The sequence below is a fragment of the Oncorhynchus keta genome, unplaced genomic scaffold (assembly GCF_023373465.1).
Source record: "Oncorhynchus keta strain PuntledgeMale-10-30-2019 unplaced genomic scaffold, Oket_V2 Un_contig_24004_pilon_pilon, whole genome shotgun sequence".
In the NCBI taxonomy this organism is placed as follows: domain Eukaryota; kingdom Metazoa; phylum Chordata; class Actinopteri; order Salmoniformes; family Salmonidae; genus Oncorhynchus; species Oncorhynchus keta.
In genome coordinates this window covers 1-16355 of record NW_026283677.1, presented here as the reverse complement: position 1 = coordinate 16355, position 16355 = coordinate 1, and the positions used below count along the sequence as shown (strand labels likewise).

Genomic DNA, 16355 nt, shown 5'->3' with positions numbered 1-16355 from the left:
TATACTGCAGAGGGTTTGTTTGTGAAGGCGAGGGTCTGTGTGTGTATATACTCACAGAGGGTGCGTTTGTGTCCGTGACTCCAGTAGCAAGGGTCCGAGTGTACCTCATTCACCGTGTCAGACAGACATACAGACACCTCTGATACCTGCTGCAGGATCTCTAGCTCCTAGAGACAGACATTTTGTAGTATTTTAATTACTTAGCATGGAATGCAACTAGCTCAAACAGAGGGATGCTTTCTATAATAATTAACACACAAAGAGAGAGATGCTATGAAAACACAGTCAGCCCTCAGAGGAACACAGAGACGATGTGTGTGTACCGTGTTGCAGGCGGTGAGCAGCCTATGGACAGTGCTGAAGATGTGTGTGTACCGTGTTGCAGGCGGTGAGCAGCCTATGGACAGTGCTGAAGATGTGTGTGTGATCTGAGGCTGGGAGGGTCTCTGCTGCAGTAGGATCTGAAGTCCGTGTCGTACACACGGCTGAACACACTCATCATCTGGGTCAGATCAGACACAGCTACGCGTAACGAGCACACGGAGAACCGGTTAGTACTGGCCTCCTCCCCACGCAGGAACACACACTGGGAGAGAAATTATTGTTTTATTCAAAAGTGTTTTACAAGTTATATTTATAGTTTAGAAGAGGTCTGATATAGAGCAACAAGAGGTACAGGAAGTATTCACCCCCTTGACTTTGTCCACATTTTGTTGTGTTACAGCCTGAATTTAAAATGGATTACATTGATGTTGTGTCACTGATCTACACACAATACAACATAATGTCAAAGTGGAATTGTTTTTGAAATTTGTACAAATTAATTAAAAATTAAAAGCTGAAATGTCTTGAGTCAATAAGTATTCAAGCCCGTAGTTCTGGAAAACCTGTAATTTGGCATTACGTCCAACCGGCCTCACAACTGCAGACCACACCATCCTAGGACCTTCACATTCGGTTTCTTCATCTGCGTGCTCGTCTGAGACCAGCCACCCGGACAGCTGATGAAACTGTGGGTTTGTACAACCAAAACAACTTCTGCACAAACGGTCAGAAATCTGCGTGCTCGTCGTCCTCACCAGGGTCGTGACCTGACTGCAGTTCAGCGTCGGAACAGACTTCAGTGGACAAATGCTCACCTTCGACGACCACTGGCACGCTGGAGAAGTCTGCTCTTCACAGATGAATCCGTTTCAACTGGGCAGATGGCAGACAGCGCCGTGTGGGCGAGTGGCTTGCTGATGTCATCGTTGTGAACAGAGTGCACCATGGTTGCAGTGGGGTTATGGAATGGGCAGGCATAAGCTACAGACAATGAACGCATTTTAAAATCGACGACAATTTTGAATGCACAGAGAAACGTGACCGAGATCCTCGTACCATCTACTGTATGCTGCTCTGTACAATCACTCATTGATATATTCTTTATCCCCTTACACTGTGTATAAGACAGTAGTTTTGGAATTGTTAGTTAGATTACTTGTTGGTTATCACTGCATTGTCGGAACTAGAAGCACAAGCATTTTAGCTACACTCGCATTAACATCTGCTAACCATGTGTATGTGACAAATAACATTTGATTTGGGCCCCATTCATTTCGCGTCATTCATCCGCCTCCATCCCCTCTCGTTTCAGCGTGATAATACACAACCCCGTGTTGCAAGGATCTGTAATTCCTGGAAGCTGAAAACGTCCCAGTTTCTCCATGGCTGCATTACTCATCATGTTTGGGATGCTCTGGATCACGTCTATGACAGCGTGTTCCAGTTCCCGCCAAATATCCAGCTACTTCACACAGCCAATGAAGAGGAGTGGGACAACATTCCACAGGCAACAGCCTGATCAACTATGTGAAGGAGAGTGTGTCATAATGCATAAGGCAAATGGTCCCACCAGATACTGACTGGTTTTCTGATCCACACCAGATACTGACTGGTTTTCTGATCACACCAGATACTGACTGGTTTTCAGATCCACCAGATACTGACTGGCTTTCAGATCCACACCAGATACTGACTGGTTTTCCAGATCCACACCAGATACTGACTGGTTTTCTGATCCACACCAGATACTGACTGGGTTTCTGATCCACACCAGATACTGACTGGTTTTCTGATCCACACCAGATACTGACTGGTTTTCTGATCCACACCAGATACTGACTGGTTTTCAGATCCACACCAGATACTGACTGGTTTTCTGATCCACACCAGATACTGACTGGTTTTCTGATCCACACCAGATACTGACTGGTTTTCTGATCCACACCAGATACTGACTGGTTTTCTGATCCACACCAGATACTGACTGGTTTTCTGATCCACACCAGATACTGACTGGTTTTCTGATCCACACCAGATACTGACTGGTTTTCTGATCCACGTCTTACTTCCTACCTTTTGTTAAGGTATCTGTGACCAACAGACGCATCTGTATTCCCATCATGTGAAATCCATAGATTAGGGCCCAATGAATGTATTTCAATGGACTGATTTATTTGAACTGTAACTCAGTAAAATCTTTAAATTGCTGCATGTTTCAGGAGTAAAGTTTGTCAATAAGTCACATAAGTTACATAGACTCTCACTGTGTGCAATAATAGTGTTTAAACATCATTTTTGAACACTCTCTCATCTCTGTACCTACATACAGATAATTGTAAGGTTCTTCAGTCCAGCAGTGAATTCCAAACACAGATTCAACCACAAAGACCAGGAGGTTTTCCCAATGCCCTAAAAGGATGGCACCGATTGGTAGAAGAGTAAAAATAAAGTAGCAGACATCCCTTCGATCATGGTGAAGTTATTAATACACTTTGGATGGTGTAGGTAACGAGTGGAGGACAGAGGAGCCTCTTAAAAAGAGCCAGAAATCTTGCTTGTTTGTAGGTGACCAAATAATTATTTCAGTATAATTTGTAAATAAATTCATAAAAAAATCCTACAATGTGATTTTCTGGATTTTTTTCTTCTCATTTTGTCTGTCATAGTTGAAGTGTACCTATGATGCAAGACAATAACCTGGTTCAGTCTGCTTTCCACCAGACACTGGGAGATGAATTCACCTTTCAGCAGGACAATAACCTGGTTCAGTCTGCTTTCCACCAGACACTGGGAGATGAATTCACCTTTCAGGCAGGACAATAACCTGTCTTCAGTCTGCTTTCCACCCGAACACTGGGAGATGAATTCACCTTTCAGCAGGACACACCTGGTTCAGTCTGCTTTCCACCAGACACTGGGAGATGAATTCACCTTTCAGCGGAGACAATAACCTGGTTCAGTCTGCTTCCCACCAGACACTGGGAGATGAATTCACCTTTCAGCAGGACAATAACCTGGTTCAGTCTGCTTTCCCACCTGACACTGGGAGATGAATTCACACTTTCAGCAGACAATAACCTGGTTCAGTCTGCTTTCCCAGACACTGGAGATGAATTCACCTTTCAGCAGGACAATAACCTGGTTCAGTCTGCGTTCCACCAGACACTGGGAGATGAATTGTGCCCCAGGACTACCTGACATGATGACTCCTTGCTGTCCCCAGTCCACCTGACTGCTGCTGCTCCAGTTTCAACTGTTCTGCCTTATTATTATTCGACACATGCTGGTCATTTATGAACATTTGAACATCTTGGTCATGTTCTGTTATAATCTCTACCCGGCACAGCCAGAAGAGGACTGGCCACCCCACATAGCCCGGTTCCTCTCTAGGTTTCTTCCTAGGTTTTGGCCTTTCTAGGGAGTTTTTCCTAGCCACCATGCTTCTACACCTGCATTGTTTGCTGTTTGGGGTTTTAGGCTGGGTTTCTGTACAGCACTTGGAGATATCAGCTGATGTACGAAGGGCTATATAAATAAATTTGATTTGATTTGAATTCACCTTTCAGCAGGACAATAACCTGGTTCAGTCTGCTTTCCACCAGACACTGGGAGATGAATTCACCTTTCAGCAGGACAATAACCTGGTTCAGTATGCTTTCCACCAGACACTGGGAGATGAATTCACCTTCCAGCAGGACAATAACCTGGTTTCAGTCTGCTTTCCACCAGACACTGGGAGATGAATTCACCTTCAGCAGGACAATAACCTGGTTCAGTCTGCTTTCCACCAGACACTGGGAGATGAATTCACCTTTCAGTGACAATAACACCTGGTTCAGTCTGCTTTCCACCAGACACACTGGGAGATGAATCACCTTTCAGCAGGACAATAACCTGGTTCAGTCTGCTTTCCACCAGACACTGGGAGATGAATTCACCTTTCAACAGGACAATAACCTGGTTCAGTCTGCTTTCCACCAGACACTGGGAGAATGAATTCACCTTTCAGCAGGACAATAACCTGGTTCAGTCTGCTTTCCACCAGACACTGGGAGATGAATTCACCTTTCAGCAGGACAATAACCTGGTTCAGTCTGCTTTCCACCAGACACTGGGAGATGAATTCACCTTTCAGCAGGACAATAACCTGGTTCAGTCTGCTTCCCAACAGACACTGGGAGATGAATTCACCTTTCAGCAGGACAATAACCTGGTTCAGTCTGCTTTCCACCAGACACTGGGAGATGAATTCACCTTTCAGCAGGACAATAACTTTAAACACAAGACCCAACATACACTGGAGTCGCTTACTTGCAAGATAAGTCGCTCTGGATAAGAGCCGTCTGCTAAATGACTTAAATGTAAATGTAAATGTAGATTTGAATGTTGCTATGGTAAAACCTGAAAATGTCTGTCTAGCAATGACCAATGACTTCACAGAGCTTGAAGAATTTTAAAATAATTATGTGCAAATATTGTACAATCCAGGTGTGCAGAGCTCTTACTGACTCGCTTCTGTAGTCGCTGGCAAAGGTGAATCTAACACATATCGACTCAGGGGTGAATACTTCGTAAATCAGATTTCTGTATTTCATTTTCAATCCATTTGAAAACATTTCTAAAAACATGTTTCAATTGTCAATATGGGGTATTCTTTTTTCAAATCTATTTCATCCATTTTGAATTCAGCCTGTAAAATGTGGAATAAGTCGAGGGTATGAACACTGTCTGAAGGCACTGTAGGTAAAACAATCATTCCACCTCCATAATTATTGACACCCTCGATAAAAAATAAGCGAAAAATAAATGATTTATAATAAGATATGAATACTGAGCTCCATTGCATGCTCAGAAAAAATGGTAAGACTAGCATTTCATACTAATACAGTGGAAGATTTTGTTGAAACAAGTAACCCTTTTTATCTCAAAGTTTTTTTAAATGATTGGCACTCCTAAAAATTATTATGGATGAAATTGAACAAAACTTAAATCTCAGGTTAAAGACGAACTGAAGAACCGTCAAAGCCATCATCAACTTTACCAGTACAAGGACATTTTTAGCAAAAACCTGGTTTCCTCTGCTAGGAGGCTGAACATTTACTTCAAGTGGATCTTCCAGAAGTACAATAACCCCAAGCACACATCAAATCCACCCAGAAATGGTTCATGACCACAAAATCAACAATTTACAATGGCCAACGGATAACAAGGATCTGGAGAGATTCTGTATGGAGTAAATAGTCTAAGATCCCTCCCACTGTGTTCTAGAATCTCAGACAACATTCTAGAAAAGGCTCAGTACTGTTATCATTACAAGGGGAGACAAAGCCTTAGACTCAGTACTGTTATCATTACAAGGGGAGACAAAGCCTTAGACTCAGTACTGTTATCATTACAAGGGGAGACAAAGCATTAGACTCAGTACTGTTATCATTACACGGGGAGACAAAGCATTAGACTCAGTACTGTTATCATTACACGGGGAGACAAAGCATTAAGACTCAGTACTGTTATCATTACAAGGGGAGACAAAGCATTAAGACTCAGTACTGTTATCATTACAAGGGAGACAAAGCATTAGACTCAGTACTGTTATCATTACAAGGAGACAAAGCATTAGACTCAGTACTGTTATCATTACAAGGGGAGACAAAGCATTAGACTCAGTACTGTTATCATTACAAGGGGAGACAAAGCATTAGACTCAGTACTGTTATCATTACAAGGGAGACAAAGCATTAGACTCAGTACTGTTATCATTACAAGGGAGACAAAGCATTAGACTCAGTACTGTTATCATTACAAGGGAGACAAAGCATTAGACTCAGTACTGTTATCATTACAAGGGAGACAAAGCATTAGACTCAGTACTGTTATCATTACAAGGGAGACAAAGCATTAGACTCAGTACTGTTATCATTACAAGGGGAGACAAAGCATTAGACTCAGTACTGTTATCATTACAAGGGAGACAAAGCATTAGACTCAGTACTGTTATCATTACAAGGAGACAAAGCATTAGACTCAGTACTGTTATCATTACAAGGGAGACAAAGCATTAAGACTCAGTACTGTTATCATTACAAGGGGAGACAAAGCATTAGACTCAGTACTGTTATCATTACAAGGGAGACAAAGCATTAAGACTCAGTACTGTTATCATTACAAGGGGAGACAAAGCATTAAGACTCAGTACTGTTATCATTACAAGGGGAGACAAAGCATTAAGACTCAGTACTGTTATCATTACAAGGGGAGACAAAGCATTAGACTCAGTACTGTTATCATTACAAGGAGACAAAGCATTAGACTCAGTACTGTTATCATTACAAGGGGAGACAAAGCATTAGACTCAGTACTGTTATCATTACAAGGGGAGACAAAGCATTAGACTCAGTACTGTTATCATTACAAGGGGAGACAAAGCATTAGACTCAGTACTGTTATCATTACAAGGGGAGACAAAGCATTAGACTCAGTACTGTTATCATTACAAGGGGAGACAAAGCATTAGACTCAGTACTGTTATCATTACAAGGGGAGACAAAGCATTAGACTCAGTACTGTTATCATTACAAGGGGAGACAAAGCATTAGACTCAGTACTGTTATCATTACAAGGGGAGACAAAGCATTAGACTCAGTACTGTTATCATTACAAGGAGACAAAGCATTAGACTCAGTACTGTTATCATTACAAGGGGAGACAAAGCATTAGACTCAGTACTGTTATCATTACAAGGAGACAAAGCATTAAGACTCAGTACTGTTATCATTACAAGGGGAGACAAAGCATTAAGACTCAGTACTGTTATCATTACAAGGGGGAGACAAAGCATTAGACTCAGTACTGTTATCATTACAAGGGGAGACAAAGCATTAGACTCAGTACTGTTATCATTACAAGGGGAGACAAAGCATTAGACTCAGTACTGTTATCATTACAAGGGAGACAAAGCATTAGACTCAGTACTGTTATCATTACAAGGGGAGACAAAGCATTAGACTCAGTACTGTTATCATTACAAGGGGAGACAAAGCATTAGACTCAGTACTGTTATCATTACAAGGGAGACAAAGCATTAGACTCAGTACTGTTATCATTACAAGGGGGAGACAAAGCATTAGACTCAGTACTGTTATCATTACAAGGGGAGACAAAGCATTAGACTCAGTACTGTTATCATTACAAGGGGAGACAAAGCATTAGACTCAGTACTGTTATCATTACAGGGAGACAAAGCATTAGACTCAGTACTGTTATCATTACAAGGGAGACAAAGCATTAGACTCAGTACTGTTATCATTACAAGGGGAGACAAAGCATTAAGACTCAGTACTGTTATCATTACAAGGAGACAAGCATTAGACTCAGTACTGTTATCATTACAAGGGAGACAAAGCATTAAGACTCAGTACTGTTATCATTACAAGGAGACAAAGCATTAAGACTCAGTACTGTTATCATTACAAGGAGACAAAGCATTAAGACTCAGTACTGTTATCATTACAAGGAGACAAAGCATTAGACTCCAGTACTGTTATCATTACAAGGGAGACAAAGCATTAGACTCAGTACTGTTATCATTACAAGGGGAGACAAAGCATTAGACTCAGTACTGTTATCATACAAGGAGACAAAGCATTAGACTCAGTACTTTGTATCATTACAAGGGAGACAAAGCATTAGACTCAGTACTGTTATCATTACAAGGGGAGACAAAGCATTAGACTCAGTACTGTTATCATTACAAGGAGACAAAGCATTAGACTCAGTACTGTTATCATTACAAGGGGAGACAAAGCATTAGACTCAGTACTGTTATCATTACAGGAGACAAAGCATTAGACTCAGTACTGTTATCATTACAAGGGGAGACAAAGCATTAGACTCAGTACTGTTATCATTACAAGGGAGACAAGCATTAGACTCAGTACTGTTATCATTACAAGGGGAGACAAAGCATTAGACTCAGTACTGTTATCATTACAAGGGGAGACAAAGCATTAGACTCAGTACTGCTATCATTACAAGGGGAGACAAAGCATTAGACTCAGTACTGTTATCATTACAAGGGAGACAAAGCATTAAGACTCAGTACTGTTATCATTACAAGGGAGACAAAGCATTAGACCAGTACTGTTATCATTACAAGGGGAGACAAAGCATTAGACTCAGTACTGTTATCATTACAAGGAGACAAAGCCTTAGACTCAGTACTGTTATCATTACAAGGGGAGACAAAGCATTAGACTCAGTAATTGTTATCATTACAAGGAGACAAGCATTAAGACTCAGTACTGTTATCATTACAAGGGGAGACAAAGCATTAGACTCAGTACTGTTATCATTACAAGGGGAGACAAAGCATTAGACTCAGTACTGTTATCATTACAGGGAGACAAAGCATTAGACTCAGTACTGTTATCATTACAAGGGGAGACAAAGCATTAAGACTCAGTACTGTTATCATTACAAGGGAGACAAAGCATTAGACTCAGTACTGTTATCATTACAAGGGAGACAAAGCATTAAGACTCAGTACTGTTATCATTACAAGGGGAGACAAAGCATTAGACTCAGTAGTGTTATCATTACAAGGGAGACAAAGCATTAGACTCAGTAGTGTTATCATTACAAGGGAGACAAAGCATTAGACTCAGTAGTGTTATCATTACAAGGGAGACAAAGCATTAAGACTCAGTACTGTTATCATTACAAGGGAGACAAAGCATTAAGACTCAGTACTGTTATCATTACAAGGGAGACAAAGCATTAGACTCAGTACTGTTATCATTACAAGGGGAGACAAAGCATTAGACTCAGTACTGTTATCATTACAAGGGGAGACAAAGCATTAGACTCAGTACTGTTATCATTACAAGGGAGACAAAGCATTAGACTCAGTACTGTTATCATTACAAGGGGAGACAAAGCATTAAGACTCAGTACTGTTATCATTACAAGGAGACAAAGCATTAGACTCAGTACTGTTATCATTACAAGGAGATAAAGCATTAAGACTCAGTACTGTTATCATTACAAGGGGAGACAAAGCATTAGACTCAGTACTGTTATCATTACAAGGAGAAAGCATTAAGACTCAGTACTGTTATCATTACAAGGGGAGACAAAGCATTAAGACTCAGTACTGTTATCATTACAAGGGAGACAAAGCATTAAGACTCAGTACTGTTATCATTACAAGGGGAGACAAAGCATTAAGACTCAGTACTGTTATCATTACAAGGGAGACAAAGCATTAGACTCAGTACTGTTATCATTACAAGGGGAGACAAAGCATTAAGACTCAGTACTGTTATCATTACAAGGAGACAAAGCATTAAGACTCAGTACTGTTATCATTACAAGGAGACAAAGCATTAAGACTCAGTACTGTTATCATTACAAGGAGACAAAGCATTAGACTCAGTACTGTTATCATTACAAGGGGAGACAAAGCATTAAGACTCAGTACTGTTATCATTACAAGGGGAGACAAAGCATTAAGACTCAGTACTGTTATCTATTACAAGGGAGACAAAGCATTAGACTCAGTACTGTTATCATTACAAGGGGAGACAAAGCATTAAGACTCAGTACTGTTATCATTACAAGGGGAAACAAAGCATTAAGACTCAGTACTGTTATCATTACAAGGGGAAACAAAGCATTAAGACTCAGTACTGTTATCATTACAAGGGAAACAAAGCATTAGACTCAGTACTGTTATCATTACAAGGAGACAAAGCATTAAGACTCAGTACTGTTATCATTACAAGGGGAGACAAAGCATTAAGACTCAGTACTGTTATCATTACAAGGGAGACAAAGCATTAAGACTCAGTACTGTTATCATTACAAGGGGAGACAAAGCATTAAGACTCAGTACTGTTATCATTACAAGGGAGACAAAGCATTAGACTCAGTACTGTTATCATTACAAGGGGAGACAAAGCATTAAGACTCAGTACTGTTATCATTACAAGGGAAACAAAGCATTAAGACTCAGTACTGTTATCATTACAAGGGGAGACAAAGCATTAGACTCAGTACTGTTATCATTACAAGGGGAAACAAAGCATTAAGACTCAGTACTGTTATCATTACAAGGGGAGACAAAGCATTAGACTCAGTACTGTTATCATTTAGACACCTATCCTCGTCAGGTACATTTCTTCTCATCCTTAACAAGGGTGCCAAAAATTTGGGAGGTGACCGTATGTCAGTACAACCCCCCCTCACCTGGTCATGCAGCTGTTCCAGGGCGGCGTGAGTGGACTCCAGCAAGGCTGTGACACCAGCAACCTCCTCGCCCCTCGGCCTGCTGGGTAGTGACCTCTGACCCTTCCTGGCACCCCTGGAGAGAGGTCAGGTGAGTTAGTACTGGGCCGGAAACTAAAACATGTCCAAGGGACCAGGGGGTTGGTGTGGGGGTGATGTTAGTGGACCAGGGGGTTGGTGTGGGGGTGATGTTAGTGGACCAGGGGTTGGTGTGGGGGTGATGTTAGTGGACCAGGGGTTGGTGTGTACCTGATGTTAGTGGACCAGGGGTTGGTGTGGGGGTGATGTTAGTGGACCAGGGGGTTGGTGTGGGGTGATGTTAGTGGACCAGGGGGTTGGTGTGGGGTGATGTTAGTGGACCAGGGGGTTGGTGTGGGGGTGATGTTAGTGGACCAGGGGTTGGTGTGGGGGTGATGTTAGTGGACCAGGGGTTGGTGTGGGGTGATGTTAGTGGACCAGGGGGTTGGTGTGGGGGTGATGTTAGTGGACCAGGGGTTGGTGTGGGGGTGATGTTAGTGGACCAGGGGTTGGTGTGGGGGTGATGTTAGTGGACCAGGGGTTGGTGTGTACCTGATGTTAGTGGGCCAGGGGGTTGGTGTGGGGGTGATGTTAGTGGACCAGGGGTTGGTGTGGGGGTGATGTTAGTGGACCAGGGGTTGGTGTGTACCTGATGTTAGTGGGCCAGGGGTTGGTGTGGGGGTGATGTTAGTGGACCAGGGGTTGGTGTGGGGGTGATGTTAGTGGACCAGGGGTTGGTGTGGGGGTGATGTTAGTGGGCCAGGGGTTGGTGTGGGGTGATGTTAGTGGACCAGGGGTTGGTGTGTACCTGATGTTAGTGGACCAGGGGTTGGTGTGGGGGTGATGTTAGTGGACCAGGGGGTTGGTGTGTACCTGATGTTAGTGGACCAGGGGTTTGGGTGGGGGTGATGTTAGTGGACCAGGGGGGTTGGTGTGGGGGTGATGTTAGTGGACCCAGGGGGTTGGTGTGGGGTGATGTTAGTGGACCAGGGGTTGGTGTGTACCTGATGTTAGTGGACCAGGGGGGTTGGTGTGTACCTGATGTTAGTGGACCAGGGGTTGGTGTGGGGTGATGTTAGTGGACCAGGGGTTGGTGGGGGTGATGTTAGTGGACCAGGGGGTTGGTGTGGGGGTGATGTTAGTGGACCAGGGGTTGGTGTGGGGGTGATGTTAGTGGACCAGGGGTTGGTGTGGGGGTGATGTTAGTGGACCAGGGGGTTGGTGTGTACCTGATGTTAGTGGGCCAGGGGGTTGGTGTGGGGGTGATTTGGTGGACCAGGGGTTGGTGGGGGGTGATGTTAGTGGACCAGGGGGTTGGTGTGTACCTGATGTTAGTGGGCCAGGGGTTGGTGTGGGGGTGATGTTAGTGGACCAGGGGGTTGGTGTGGGGTGATGTTAGTGGACCAGGGGGTTGGTGTGGGGGTGATGTTAGTGGGCCAGGGGGTTGGTGTGGGGGTGATGTTAGTGGGCCAGGGGTTGGTGTGGGGGTGATGTTGGTGGGCCAGGGGTTGGTGGGTGTGATGTTAGTGGACCAGGGGGTTGGTGTGGGGGTGATGTTAGTGGACCAGGGGGTTGGTGTGTACCTGATGTTAGTGGACCAGGGGTTGGTGTGGGGTGATGTTAGTGGACCAGGGAGTTGGTGTGTACCTGATGTTAGTGGACCAGGGGTTGGTGTGGGGTGATGTTAGTGGACCAGGGGGGGTTGGTGTGGGGGTGATGTTAGTGGACCAGGGGTTGGTGTGTACCTGATGTTAGTGGACCAGGGGTTGGTGTGGGGGTGATGTTAGTGGACCAGGGGTTGGTGTGTGGGGTGATGTTAGTGGACCAGGGGTTGGTGGGGGTGATGTTAGTGGGCCAGGGGTTGGTGTACCTGATGTTAGTGGACCAGGGGTTGGTGTAAACCTGATGTTAGTGGACCAGGGTTGGTGTGTACCTGATGTTAGTGGACCAGGGGCTGGTGTGGGGGTGATGTTAGTGGACCAGGGGTTGGTGTGTACCTGATGTTAGTGGACCAGGGGGGTTGGTGTGTACCTGATGTTAGTGGGCCAGGGGTTGGTGTACCTGATGTTAGTGGACCAGGGGTTGGTGTGTACCTGATGTTAGTGGACCAGGGGTTGGTGTGTACCTGATGTTAGTGGGCCAGGGGGTTGGTGTGTACCTGATGCTAGTGGGCCAGGGTTGGTGGGGGGTGATGTTAGTGGACCAGGGGTTGGTGTGGGGGTGATGTTAGTGGACCAGGGGGGTTGGTGTGGGGTGATGTTAGTGGGCCAGGGGGTTGGTGTGGGGGTGATGTTAGTGGACCAGGGGTTTGTGTGGGGGTGATGTTAGTGGACCAGGGGTTGGTGTGGGGGTGATGTTAGTGGACCAGGGGGTTGGTGTGGGGGTGATGTTAGTGGACCAGGGGGTTTGGTATGTACCTGATGTTAGTGGACCAGGGGTTGGTGTGTACCTGATGTTAGTGGGCCAGGGGTTGGTGTGGGGGGTGATGTTAGTGACCAGGGGGGTTGGTGTGTACCTGATGTTAGTGACCAGGGGGTTGGTGTGGGGGTGATGTTAGTGGACCAGGGGTTGGTGTGGGGGTGATGTTAGTGGACCAGGGGTTGGTATGTACCTGATGTTAGTGGACCAGGGGTTGGTGTGGGGGTGATGTTAGTGGACCAGGGGTTGGTGTGGGGTGATGTTAGTGGACCAGGGGTTGGTGTGTACCTGATGTTAGTGGACCAGGGGTTGGTGTGTACCCACATGTTAGTGGACCAGGGGGTTGGTGGGGTGATGTTAGTGGACCAGGGGTTGGTGTGGGGTGATGTTGGTGGACCCGGGGGTTGGTGTGTACCTGATGTTAGTGGGCCAAGGGGTTGGTGTGGGGGGTGATGTTAGTGGACCAGGGGGTTGGTGTGGGGGGTGATGTTAGTGGACCAGGGGTTGGTGTGGGGTGATGTTAGTGGACCAGGGGTTGGTGTGGGGTGATGTTAGTGGACCAGGGGCTTTGGTGGGGGTGATGTTAGTGGACAGGGGGCTGGTGTTAGCAGTGGACCCAGGGGTTGGTGTGTACCTGATGTTAGTGGACCCGGGGTTGGTGTGGGGGTGATGTTAGTGGACCAGGGGGTTGGTGTGGGGTGATGTTAGTGGACCAGGGGTTGGTGTGTACCTGATGTTAGTGGACCAGGGTTGGTGTGTACCTGATGTTAGTGGACAGGGTTGGTATTGTACCTGATGTTTAGTGCGGACCAGGGCTGGTGTGTACCTGATGTTAGTGGACCAGGGGGTTGGTGTGTACCTGATGTTAGTGACCCATGAGGTTGGTGGGGGTGATGTTAGTGGACCCAGGGGTTGGTGTGTACCTGATGTTAGTAGGCCAGGGGCTGGGTGTGTACCTGATGTTAGTGGACCAGGGGGCTGGTGTGGGGTGATGTTAGTGGACCAGGGGTTGGGTGTGTACCTGATGTTAGTGGACCAGGGAGTTGGTGTGGGGGTGATGTTAGTGGACCAGGGGTTGGTGGGGGTGATGTTAGTGGACCCGGAGCTGGTGGGGGGTGATGTTAGTGGACCAGGGGGTTGGTGTGTACCTGATGTTGAGTGGACCAGGGGGGTGTGGGGTGATGATTAGTGGACCAGGGGGTTGGTGTGTACCTGATGTTAGTGGACCAGGGGTTGGTGGGGGTGATGTTAGTGACCTAGGTTGGTGTGGTGCCGATTTAACAGGGGTCTGGCAGTCAGAGTGAATGGAGGAAAACCCGCCTCCCTGCGGATCTGCATCCTTTCACTCCTCCTTCTACATTTTCCTCCTCTGGTCTCCCACATGTCACCTTCACCATTCTAAGTTCCAAGCATCTGCCTCTCTACCTAGGAAGCTCTTTGCCACCTTCTCCTCCCTCCCGAATCCTCCCTCTCCCTCCTCCCTCTCTGCAGATGACTTCGTCAACCATTTTGAAAGAAGGTCGATGACATCCGATCCTCGTTTGCTAAGTCAACGACACCCTTCCAGTTCTGCTCACACTGCCTACCCCTCTGACCTCTTTCTCCCCTCTCTCTCCAGATAAAATCTTCGCGTCTTGTGACGGCCGGCCATGTTCCTTCTTAACTAGCCCTATCCCTCTCTCTTCTCCAGACCATTTCCAGGAATATCTCCACCTCACCTCAGCTCATCAACTCATCCCTGATGACCGCTGGCCTACGTCCTCCCGTCTTCAAGGAAGGCGAGGTTGCACCCCTTCTGAAAAAACCTACACTCGATCCCTCCGATGTCAACAACTACAGACCAGTATCCCTTCTCTCTTTTCTCTCCAAAACTCTTGGCGTGCCGTCCTTGGCCAGCTCTACCGCTATCTCTCTCAGAATGACCTTCTTGATCCAAATCAGTCAGGTTTCAAGACTAGTCATTCAACTGAGACTGCTCTTCTCTGTATCACGGAGGCGCTCCGCACTGCTAAAGCTAACTCTCTCTCCTCTGCTCTCATCCTTCTAGACCTATCGGCTGCCTTCGATACTGTGAACCATCAGATCCTCCTCTCCACCCTCTCCGAGTTGGGCATCTCCGGCGCGGCCCACGCTTGGATTGCGTCCTACCTGACAGGTCGCTCCTACCAGGTGGCGTGGCGAGAATCTGTCTCCTCACCACGCTCTCACCACTGGTGTCCCCCAGGGCTCTGTTCTAGGCCCTCTCTTATTCTCGCTATACACCAAGTCACTTGGCTCTGTCATAACCTCACATGGTCTCTCCTATCATTGCTATGCAGACGACACACAATTAATCTTCTCCTTTCCCCCTTCTGATGACCAGGTGGCGAATCGCATCTCTGCATGTCTGGCAGACATATCAGTGTGGATGACGGATCACCACCTCAAGCTGAACCTCAGCAAGACGGAGCTCCTCTTCCTCCCGGGGAAGGACTGCCCGTTCCATGATCTCGCCATCACGGTTGACAACTCCATTGTGTCCTCCTCCCAGAGCGCTAAGAACCTTGGCGTGATCCTGGACAACACCCTGGCGTTCTCAACTAACATCAAGGCGGTGTCCCGTTCCTGTAGGTTCATGCTCTACAACATCCGCAGAGTACGACCCTGCCTCACACAGGAAGCGGCGCAGGTCCTAATCCAGGCACTTGTCATCTCCCGTCTTGATTACTGCAACTCGCTGTTGGCTGGGCTCCCTGCCTGTGCCATTAAACCCCTACAACTCATCCAGAACGCCGCAGCCCGTCTGGTGTTCAACCTTCCCAAGTTCTCTCCGTCACCCCGCTCCTCCGCTCTCTCCACTGGCTTCCAGTTGAAGCTCGCATCCGCTACAAGACCATGGTGCTCGCCTACGGAGCTGTGAGGGGAGCGGCACCTCAGTACCTCCAGGCTCTGATCAGGCCCTACACCCAAACAAGGGCACTGCGTTCATCCACCTCTGGCCTGCTCGCCTCCCTACCACTGAGGAAGTACAGTTCCCGCTCAGCCCAGTCAAAACTGTTCGCTGCTCTGGCCCCCAATGGTGGAACAAACTCCCTCACGACGCCAGGACAGCGGAGTCAATCACCACCTTCCGGAGACACCTGAAACCCCACCTCTTCAAGGAATACCTAGGATAGGGTAAGTAAGGGTAGGTAATCCTTCTCCCCCCCCAACAAGATTTAGATGCAAGTGGCTGTTCCACTGGTTGTCATAAGGTGTATGCACCAATTTGTAAGTCGCTCTGGATAAGAGCGTCTGCTAAATGACTTAAATGTAAATGTAAATGTAAATGT

At 46.3% G+C, this 16355-nt stretch overlaps 1 long non-coding RNA gene across 2 annotated transcripts; it reads right to left on the bottom strand.

The window, feature by feature from the left end:
- Nucleotides 1-59: 59 nt before the first annotated feature.
- LOC127921927 (uncharacterized) lies at nt 60-10716 on the bottom strand. Of its 2 annotated transcripts, none has more exons than XR_008109985.1 (3): nt 10570-10716; nt 324-586; nt 60-167 (listed from the first exon to the last, which is right to left on the bottom strand). It is a non-coding gene; the product is annotated as an uncharacterized LOC127921927 (long non-coding RNA). The 2 variants fall into 2 exon arrangements; XR_008109986.1 differs by having other exon boundaries at nt 376-586; nt 10570-10713.
- Nucleotides 10717-16355: the final 5639 nt, after the last annotated feature.